This window comes from Mandrillus leucophaeus, unplaced genomic scaffold, assembly GCF_000951045.1.
Source record: "Mandrillus leucophaeus isolate KB7577 unplaced genomic scaffold, Mleu.le_1.0 Scaffold72, whole genome shotgun sequence".
NCBI classification, from domain to species: domain Eukaryota; kingdom Metazoa; phylum Chordata; class Mammalia; order Primates; family Cercopithecidae; genus Mandrillus; species Mandrillus leucophaeus.
In genome coordinates this window covers 1,093,748-1,105,629 of record NW_012107808.1, presented here as the reverse complement: position 1 = coordinate 1,105,629, position 11,882 = coordinate 1,093,748, and positions in this window count along the sequence as shown.

The window sequence follows — 11,882 nt, the reverse complement described above, 5'->3', positions numbered from 1 at the left end:
AAAAAAAAAAAAAGGAAGAAGCACATTGAAATTGTAGAAGGAACGTGATAATGTGTGATATGAAAGCACTTTGGACAAGATTAATGTCAGACTAGAAAATTGGGAAGAAAGGATTAGTGAATTTAAAGAAATAGCAATATAAAAAAATAAAATGAACCACTGAAAGAAGAGTAATTTAAAAAATAAAAATAAAAAAAGAACATTAGTGATGTATAGGACTACTTTCAGCAGCTCAATATGTAATTTGAAGTCCCTTGAGTAGAGGAAAAAAAAAACCAAAACATAAGGAACAGAAAAGATACACAAAGACGTATTTGCCAAAACATTTTCAAAACGGATGAAATTACAAACCTATAAATCTGGGAAATGTGAAGAAAACTACACTGATGCATATTGTCATCAGTGTAGTTTTGAAACTGTGCAAAACCATCCATAAGAGAAAAACATTAAAACAGCCAGAAAAAAAAAAAAAGATGCATTTTATAAACAGGAACAAAGAAAAAAATGAAAGCATATTTCTTAACAGAAATAATACAAGCAAGAAGACAATGGAGCCAACAACATCTTTAAGTTACTGATAGGAAAATATTTTCTACATAAATTCTATAAACAGCAAAAATATCTTTCAAAAGACAAAAAGGAAATAAAATGCTTTCAGAAATAAATAAGTAGAAAGCCTCCTAACCAGCAGACACACACCCTAAAAATATTAAAGGGAGTCTTTTGGACAGTAGGAAAATAATGCCACATGCAAATATAAGTCTAGACAGAGGAATCAGTGGCCTAAAACTGACTACCGCATGGGGAAATATAAACTTTTTAGCATTTAAATCTCTTTACAAGATAATTGACTATTAATAAAAATAATAGTATACATAATAACACGCATAAGTAAAATATATAAAGTCTCAGAGAGGAGAAATGAAAACATATTTTGTTAAGGTTCTTATACGACATGTGAAGTAGTAAATATTATCTTTAAGTCAAATATGATAAGTTAAATCATAAAGCAGCCACTAAAATAACAAAACAATGAGTTATAGCTGAGCAGGCAGAGGAGATAAAATTGAATTCCCAAAAATGCACAATTAATCTAAACTAAAAGCAGAGAAAGACGAAAATGGGAACAAAAAATGTATTTTTTTTTTAAATAGCAAGATAGTAAACTTGAACCTAATTATAGAAATAAATGCCTTACATTTAAATAGTTTAGAAAACTCCACTGAAAGACAGAAATTGTCATATTTTTTGAAAAAATAGTAAGCTATATGCTACCTATAAGAAAATACAGTTTAAATATGAAGACATAAATAAGTTAAATGTGAAAGGATAGAAGAAGATATATCATGTTAACACTCCTCAGAATAAAACTATTTTGGCTATGGTAATACCAAAGTAGATTTTAGAGAAAATGATATTTGTAGAAATGACAAAAATAGTTTCATAATGATAATTATAAAATATACAAAAGTCCTGTATACTGAAAATTACAACATTGCATAGACAAAGAGGACCAATATAAGTAGAGAGATATACCTTGCTCATAGGTCAAAAGACTCAATATTGTTAAAACATAAGTTGTCCCCAAATTAGCCTGTAGATTCAAAGCAATCCAATCAAAACCCCTGAAAAATGTTTTAGTAGTAATCAACATATTGATTTCAAAATTCATATAAAATCACACAGGACAAATAATAGCCAAAACAAATTTTAAAAGCAGAATAAGTTTGAAAGACTACCACTCCCTGAATTTAACACTTATTATAAAAATGCAGTTATCCAGACAGTGTGGTATTACTGCAAATATATAGAAAGACAGATCAGTAGAACAGTATAGGGAGTTCAGAAATTGACCCACACATATTTGGATAATGGATTTCCAGGATGCAAAAGCAGTTCAGTAGAGAAAGAATAGTCTTAAAGAAATGATACTGTAATGTTTTGATATCCATATGCAAAAATAAAATAAAATAAACTTAGATCTATATATTCCACCATATGTAGAAATAACTCAAGATAAATTATAGACCTCTATGTATTATAAAAGTGAAAACTATAAAAATTCTAGAAGAAATTATTTGTCAGGTCAGCTCAGGAAAATATATGATACTAAAACTAGGATCTACAAAAGAATAAATTGATAACTTGAACTTCATCAAATTTAAAAATTGCTGTTCTTTGAAAGATACTATTAAGATAATTCAAAAAGAAACACAAAGATGAGAAAAAATATTTACAAAGCATATATCTGACAAAGGGCTTGTATCAGAATACATAACTTTTAAAATACAATAAGAAAACTAAAAAAAAAAAAAAAAAAAAAAAAAAAAAAAAAAAAAAAAAGGCCAAATATTTGAATAGGCACTTCACTAAAGAAGATACAAGCACACAAAAAATAAGCACATGAAAATAAGCTCTATCTTTTTAATCATTAAGGAAATGAACATTAAAACCACATTGAGATACCACTACATGACTGTGGGAAGTGCTAAAATTAAAAAGAACGACCATATCAAGAGTTGGAGAAGATATAGCACTCTCATACACTGCTGGTGCAATGTGAATGTTAAAGTCACTTTAAAAACTGGTTTGATAGGTTCTTAAAAACCTAAATATACATGCACATTAAACACATTCTACTCTTAATAATTCACCCAAAATAATAAGAGGTATGTATTCATACAAAGCCATGTTCCAAATGACTGCATCGTTTGTAATAGACCAAATCTGGAAATAACTCAAATGTCAATAAACAATAGATGAATAAATAAATGGTGGTAGATTTATAAAACGGAATATAAAGAATCAAATATTGCTACTTTTGCTAAATGTAGCTGATACTGTTAAAAATAATTATGCTAAGTTAAAGAAGGCAGACGAAAGAAGAGCTCATACTGTATGATTTCATTTTGATAACACTCTAGGAAATGTGAACTCGTGTATAGAGAGAGCACATCAACATTGTCTGGAATACAAAGAGAATCAGGAAGGAAGGATTGCAGGGGGATACTAGGAAACTTTGTGATGGATGTATTCATTATATTGATTGTGTTGATGGTTTTATGGATATATGCATATGTCAGAACTTATCAAATTCTGTTTTAAGTATGTTTAGCTTACTGTAAATAAAAATAAGTTGTATGGGTTTAAAGAACAAATCTACTTAAAAATGCAATCAGCCTTTTAAACATCAAATTTCCAAAGGGCTATAAAACAATTTTCTGATGAAATATTGATTAAATTGTCCAAAATAAGCCACAGGATATGCATGTTAAACAGCTATGCTTGTTGTTCTGGTTGGCATAACAGCTAGACAGCCTGAAGGAAAAACAATGACAGCTTAGCTGAAGAGAACTCAGTGGACCGAAAAGTCCCTCCCTACCTAACAGTGTCCCTCATAACTATGTTACAGTGGGAGGAAAGGCAGCTCTTTCTGGCACCTTGGTGTATGTTTTTCAGCACTTGGAAGGCACAGCTGGCTTCCAGAAAGGCACAGGTGGAGCTGGCCTAAGGACAGATGGGCAGAGCAGAAAGCTATAGAAACAAAACAAAAGCATCGTACATTCAACTATAAAATAAGAACAGAGGAAAGAGGGAGTTAGGCTTCCCCCACCTCAGCCAGAGTCCAGTGATCACTATGGAATGTGCCAAAGCACCAGGGACCTTCGCCCTGAAATGCTGGCAGGCCTGGAGGCCTCACGCTGCCCATCCCACGCTTATGGCAAAATAAAAGCAAATCCTGGTACTTGCTTCTTTCCTTGTGCCTCTGCACATTCATCCTAAGGATGAGAGACAGCACAGAGCCTTGCGGAGTAGTCACCCAAGGCGGGAGCCAGTCACCTGGACCTTATACCTCCATCATTCAGTATTTTCAAACTTCCCCGTTCTATGTGTCCTTCTATTTCTCTCTTCCTTTCTCTCTCTTCTCCCTTTCTCATTTTGCATTTTACCCATCTTTAAATATACTTTAAGTGGTATCTGAACAAAGCAGGAAATACATACATTAAATATGTGAATATTTTTCCATATTTAATGTATGTATCTTCAGCAAATATTTTCTAAGTAGCCTCTATGTTCCACAAACCGTGATGGGCACTGTGTGAGCAAGTGAAAATGTGAACAAGGCATTAACCCTGCCCTTGAAAAACTCACTGTGAAAGTGAAGGGATAAATAGAAATTGATGCATTACAAAATGATTCATATGCACTAAAGCACATATAAGTCAATGATGGTGGGAGCCCAGGTAAAGAACCGTTAGCTTTGACTCTTCAGTAGTCGGGCAGGAAGATGGCATTTGAGCTGGATTTTGAGAAAGAGTAGGAGTTTATCAGTCTAAAAAGAATGGGATGGCAAAAAAAAAAAAAAAAGAGTATTTTATACAACAAGGCAAGTGCGAAAGCAAATAGTAAATAGTGGCAAATGAAAGTTTCTCTGCTCAGAAATAAGAAATCTAGAATGGCTAGACTTGGACCTGAGGATGGAATTGTAGGTGGAGCATCCCTGAGGGTTCAGATTAAATTCCTTAAAGAGTTCAGACTCAGACCACGAGCTCAGGGTCACTAATGTTTTCTGCAGGAAGTGGAGTTTGACTGAATTGTCACTGATCTTGATGTTAACTCTGTGATCCCATTGATACAGGGCAGGTGAACCCCAAAATTGGGACTTAGCCCAGGAGGGTTCTTTGCTGTGCCCAGGAAAAAATTTGCGGGTGAGCTGGTGGTGTTAGACAGCAATTTCTATTAAAGTGGCCATGCACAGCAGCAGAGAGACTGCTCCTATGGAGTGGGGCTACCCTATGGGCCGTGTGTCTGGAGCAGCAGCTCCGAGGAAGATCTGCCCTCATATTTATACCCACTTTTAATTATATGTGAATTAAGGGGTCGATTATGCAGACATTTCTAGAAAAAGGATGGTAAATTCCAGGTTGGTGGGTCATTGCCATAGAAGGAGGCAGTAGCTTACAGGTGTTGCCATGGCAATGATAAACTGACATGGCACACTGGTGGGCAGGTCTTATGGAAAGCTGCTTCCACCCTGTCCCTGTTTTAGCTAGTCCTCAATTTGGTCTGGTGTCCAAGCCCTGATTCCAGAGTCAAGTCCCGCCTCCTACCTCACCATGCCACTGGCACTTATCAGCAATAGAGTCTCTGGTTTCTCTCAGCCATGTGTTTGTGCCCACCAGCCTGACAAACACATTGTATCTTGTAAGTGTGAATAACAAGTCATCTCTGGCATAAACAGGATGCACAAACAAATCCCTTCTCTGAAGCCAGGGCAGGCTTCGGCCCAAAGCCTGGTCTTTGTATGTAGTCGGGGATAAAGTGGAATGATATAAAAGTTAATATTTTCAACAAGCAGTGCAGTAAAAGGAAATAATGGATTTGATGTCTACATGCTCTTACCAGCTCTGTTACATGATATTCAAAATGTTTTGGGCATACAGTATACACAGCTGTTACCTCTACCATGTTTTCCACTACTCTTGTTCTTGGGGAAGATAAGCAGGACAATAGAAGATTCATCAGAAGACCTGCAAAGGCCTGTACACTGGTCAAGAGCATTATCTGGGGTTGTACCTACCTGTGACGAGCCATCCTGTGGTCCCAAGCACCCAGCCTGCCTTGTGTAAACCAGAGTTGCATATGTTAAAATTAGGAGTTCCAAACTCCCATTTTACAGAAGAGAAAACTTCTTAGGAGGCCTAATAAAGGAAGCCCAAACTGAGTCATGAGGCGGATGGTAGTCTCTTAGTATAACTCTGAGCTTCTAGGAATCAATGAGAAAGAGAAAGTAAACATAGGTCATGAAAGAGCCGGGCTGGAATCTGGTTCTGCCCTTTACCAGCTAAGCCATACCTAGCAGGATGGCTGTCTTCTCTGCATTTCTTTGTTTAATGGGAATAATAATATTTACTGCCAAGGATGTCACAAGGATTGCAAGGAATGGTTGCAAAGGGCTTGGTGGGGTGCCAAGTAGGTATTAAGCACTCACTAAGTGAAGTCCAATGCAACATACCCACTGCAAGAGGCTTACTTTGTGTCCCTCTTGGGGCATATAATAGGGACACATTTCATGTGGGAATAGGGTTATAAAGTTAATATAGGTGGCAAATTAAATACAGTCAAATACCCTTAAAAATCACGAAGATGCCATGGCAGAGACCAGCATGTCCCTTAGTAACTCCAGCATAGCTGGCTTTTTACTTTTCCAATTCAGCGATAACATGGAAGACTATTTTATTTGGAAAATAAATAAAATAAAATAAATACCAGATAAAGTAATTGGTTTGTGTGTCAAGACAATATTTTACCCAGTATCTATCTAACTTTAACACTTCTGTTTTTAAGGGGGCACTCAATTTTGGCAGCTGGAGGAAGGAAGAGTAGAGTCAGGTGCCTGGCGCCTATTCGTGCTGTGCACACACACATAGAAAGTTCTCCCTTCTCTGTACCGCTGCTGCCACTCCTCATCCCAATGCTGGAAATCAAGTGGGAAGAAGCAAAGCTGAGGTATGATCCTAGGTGGTTGGACTTTGGTGTGCACTTTTTTACCCACTCTAACACTGCTTTCCTCAGTGTATTCATTTGTTTTCATGGTGCTGATAAAGACATACCTGAGACTGGGTAATTTTTTAAGGAAAAGAGGTTTACGGGACTCACAGTTCCACATGGCTGGGGAGGTCTCACAACCACGGCAGAAGATAAAAAGCACGTCTTATATGGGACAGGCATAGAGAGAATGAGAGAACCAAGAGAAAGGGGTTTCCCCTTATAAAACCATCAGCTCTCATGAGACTTATTCACTACAACAAGAACAGCATGGGGAAAACTGCCCCGTGATTTAATTATCTCCCACCTGGTCCCTCCCACAACACGTGGGAATTATGGGAGCTACAATTCAAGATGAGATTTGGGTGGGGACACAGCCAAACCATATTACTCAGTATGATTGACTTTATATCATGGATTCCCTTTTCTAGGGGTCTTTAATTTCCGCATGAGGAATCCCTTCCTCTTTTCAGGGTGAAGGACCAGATGAATAACCAAGGTCCTCTTGACAACGATACAATGTCTCAGGACTGGGAAGAGACCTCAGAATATCCTTGTCTCATTGTGTAATGGCAGCTTAGAGTCATCATTTGTAACAGATCTGGGTATATGTTCCCACATTACTCAAAAAACATACCTCTTTGAATAGAAGCTAAAATGCCTTTTGGGCCGGGCGCGGTGGCTCAAGCCTGTAATCCCAGCACTTTGGGAGGCCGAGACGGGTGGATCACGAGACCATCCTGGCTAACCCGGTGAAACCCCGTCTCTACTAAAAAATACAAAAAACTAGCCGGGCGAGGTGGCGGACGCCTGTAGTCCCAGCTACTCGGGAGGCTGAGGCAGGAGAATGGCGTGAACCCGGGAGGCGGAGCTTGCAGTGAGCTGAGATCCGGCCACTGCACTCCAGCCTGGGCGACAGAGCGAGACTCCATCTCAAAAAAAAAAAAAAAAAAAAGAAGCTAAAATGCCTCTTAAAGTTCATCATTTGGTCGTTTATCTATTCATAAAACATATATATTATATTCTCTATGTGTATTGGAAACCTTGCTTATATTTGAAACCTATCAAAGTCAAATGCAAGGGCATTAAAAACATCACATAAAACGATGCAGAGTTATTGATGAAGGAAAGAAGGAAGGAAAAGTGGGAGAAATAAGAAAGAAAAGTACTATTGATTTATCTCCATGGAAAATATGATTGCTATCAAGTTCAAGCCCAGGAACAGGAGGTTCACAAGAGTCCGCGGGCTTACCCAGCATCAGACAGCTAGTAAATTGCAAGGCCAGGATTCTAATTGCAGGTTTCGTGAAAACTCGTCACAGGCAACAATTTCTGATCACAGCCAAGTTCAAGGTGAAACTGGAGGAAGTTAATTTAAAAAAAAAAAAAAAAGCAGAAGTGCAAAAGGGTAGGCATGTGTTCCCTCCTGAGGTCTGGTAGAATTTTCAGGGACAGAGTATTGTTGAAATTAAATTCCCCTGCTCTGCCACTTCCACCACTCTTGGCCTTAACCACTCTGCCTTGCCAGCCTAGCACCTAGTGAGAAAATGGCTGGAAGATAGCAGACACCACAGCCAGTTACTGGTCTTCTTAGCCTTCTATACTTCATCCAAAATCTCATGGTTCTTGTTCTTTGGCAAGAACCTTTGGCGTCTCTGAGAAGGGATTATCGTGTTTGACATAATTCCCAAGCAATTCACTTAGAATATTGGTACAGGTGGTCTCCAAAGAGAGTTGCCAACAACTCTTCCCTTCCCTGTACTTGCCTGCTACTCCTCACTTCAGAAGTGGAATGTATTTTCCTTTCCATTAAATCTGACCCAGCCTGACCTGCTTTGACTAACAGAATGCAGCAGAAAGGACACTATGCCAATTTGGGGCCTAACGCTACAGAGGGCTGGTGGCTTCCACTCTCTCGGAACTCTGTGATGTCAAGTAAAGTGGATTAACCATACTGCAGGAGAAACCACGTGGGCAGGGCAGGTCACGTGCAGCAGAAAGAAGGCCTCACCTGAGAGCCGGTTTCGAGCCCCCAGGTGTGTGAAATCGTCTTTACATTCCTGGCAAGCCCACCACCAGCTGAAAATAAACCCATGAGGGACCCAGCTGACGCTACACAGAGCTAAATTAACCATTGCAAAGAGAAAATAAAAAATGAGAGAGAATAAATCATGCTTGTTATCTTAAGGCACTAAATGTCGGGGTAGTTTACTACCAAATAATGAGCATCTACATCAGGATATTTTGTTCAGTATCTCAGAACAGTAAAACAAAATTCACTGGTACATATTATGAAATGATAGCATAGCTCTCAGCTATTAACTGCTCCTCACATGTGACCAGAGACACTGAAACCCTTTCTTATTTAAAATGCATATTCATGTGAAACGAAAACTCATCTTTTCTTCTTAATTTTGAATACTGATACAATTTGTTTGAAGGTAATCTAGTTCAAGTCATACATTTTCCTGAGAGAACTGCCACCCAAACCTCCAGATACGCAAACTAAAATTAATATCTTACCCATTTTTTTTTTGTTTGTTTCCAAAACATATTATGGTACGAGACTGTGGTGGAAATTAAATAGGACTTCGAGTTATGAGTCCCAGCTGCGTTTTTTACTGTTAGTGTAAACTTTGGAAAACTACTTAATCTTGCAGATTCTTTGCTTCCTTATTTGTTAAAAGAACAAAATAATAGCAATGTAATATTAGGTGTCCTGGTCTCCTTACCACTTTATCATGAGGGTCAGATAAGAAAATGTAAGAAATAAAACATTTTAAGCTGTAAGATGCTTATAAATGAAAAATATTCAACAGATCTTCTTTTATATTGCTGACAGTAAAACATCACAAACATTTCTTAGTGCAATTACGATTTTAAAATATTATGGGTAATATGAATCATCTCTAGTGGCAGCTTAAGTGTGGTTCTGTAAACACACAGCCAAGGGGATTTGATGATACCTAATCAAATCACAGGTAATCAAATGTGATTTCACCTAAGGAAAGTGAAATCTAACTATTCGTGTTCATCCTTCTGCACGGTCAGAATGAGGAGTTATCTGTCTGCAGACTGGGCCCAAAAAGAATCCAAAAACAAAATCAAGAGAGCATAACATGAAATATCTTCATCTCATGGGAAACTTAAGGAACTGACAAGACCATCCCTACCTCTTGAAGTTGCCATACTCTATCAGGTCTATTATGCACGGTATTGTTTTAACATTTAACATCTCCTAAATTTAGATGCATCCGAAGTGAGGGAGTTCTAACATTACTGTCAGCAAGATGGTAGTCATGTTTTCACGGTCATGGTCACTGTGCACTCATGAGCTTGACCAGAGCTGTTCGCCTTGTTTTCACTTCTGTCTACAACACTGTAAAAGAGCTCTTTCAATAAGTTTAATACAAAAATATGAAGTGATAAGGAAGCATTGTGTCATCGTGTAAGGACGGTATTTTCTCCCTCCTCCCTCTCTTCCCCTCTTCTTCCCCCTGCTTCTCCATGGTGCATAAGATGATGATGTTTCTTGCACTTGGTGGTACCCTAGGTAAGATGAAATGCAGTAGACCTACCGAGGAAATGTAGCTGAATTACTCTAAGTTTTAAGACTTTCACTCCTTCCTCAATCTGTCTGCAGACTCACGAAACATGTTCTAATTGTCATTTGGCTTCCCAAATACCTGTCACTAAAAGGAGAGACCAGAAAACATTAGGCATGAGTGTCTTTATATTGGTATTTCTGATGGTAAACCAATAATATGGAATCTGGGTTTCTGCTTCCATTGCCTAAAGGTTTGATTGATCAGCAGGGTTGAGAAGCTGAGTCTGATCACTGAAGGGCACTTTGGCAAAATAAAACCTCTCAACTTGAGACTTTGTGGAGAAGATGCCAAACCACGGTGATCTCATCACATTTCTGTCCATTTGTAAGGCTCTGTCTGGCAGCCTGCCTGGCTCCCACGGGGCATGGCTGTTCTTTGTCTCTTGTGGCCTGGACACCACTGTCTGAGCACTCAGTGCTGCTCATGAATCTTCTGCACCTGTCAGTCCTGGGCTTCCCCAGGAGGTCTGACCCCACCAGGACTTCACTTCCCAGGTTCTCGTTCAGCTGACTCAGTGTGGGTTCAGCCAACATGAGGCAACGGCAAGAGACACAGAAGGATGAGAAGTAGGACATGCTGGAACATTTCTCTCCTACTCTCTCTGCCTCAAAAGGTGTCAGGAAGCAGCTCACTCTCCAGCTTCGCCCCCACATTGTCTGGCCTGGGAAGCTCAAGGTGGTTGCAGTTGGTGCCAGGTGACTCCCAGCCCCTTGGATCTGGTAATACCATCCTCCTCTTCATTCTCCCAGACAAGGTATGGAAGCAGTTCCCTGAGCTTCCCAATTTCTCTATTGCCTCTCTGTGCTCTGGTCAGCCTCTCCACCTTCTATCCCTACATAGCCAACTTCCTATAAGACTCCAAAGGATTTGTTTCTCTGGGTGGACTGTGACTGCTGTATACAGGCCTGTATCCCCAGGTGATCCTGAGGGGCTGGAAGTTAAGGACTTCACCTTAGCATCTTTGTTCACATGCATTAGAGGGGGTACTTGGATAATTGTCAGACTGAGTTGAAAATAACGTTATATGAGATCTAAACTGACAAAGCTGACAATCTATGTAGTGGTGGTTCATTTTAAACAGAGATCTTTGTTACTGTAGTTAAACTAAGATTTGATTTTTTAAAAAGTCACATGTTCAGGGCATTTTCAGGAGCACAGGAACCTGCGGCATCATTTCCTTTGAAATGATAACTAAACTTTAACTAGATACCTAGTAATCACCTTAGAGAGAGGATGTGTAGTCCTCACCACTAAATTCTATGGTTGGGCAGTGCTGGTTCCATTATACAGATGCAGAAATTGGGGTTCTGAGACATTCAGTAACTACTCCAAATTCACACTCTTAGCATGTAACTAGGTCAATATGAAATTCAATAATTAAAAAACTTGAAGAAAAGTAAAAATTAACTCTTAATTAAAAATGGGAAGTCCAGCCGGGTGTGATGACTCACGCCTATAATCCCAACACTTTGGGAGGCCAAGGAGGGTGGGTCACCTGAGGTCAGGAGTTAGAGATCAGCCTTGCCAACAATGGTGAAACCCCGTCTTTACTAAAAATAAAAATAAAAATAAAAATAAAATAGCCAAGCATGGTGGTGTGCACCTGTAGTCCCAGCTACTTGGGACTGAGGCAGGAGAATCGCTTGAACCCAGGAGGCGGAGGCTGCAGTGAGTCGAGATTGCACCACTGCACTCCAGCCTGGGTGACAAAGTGAGACTCTGTCT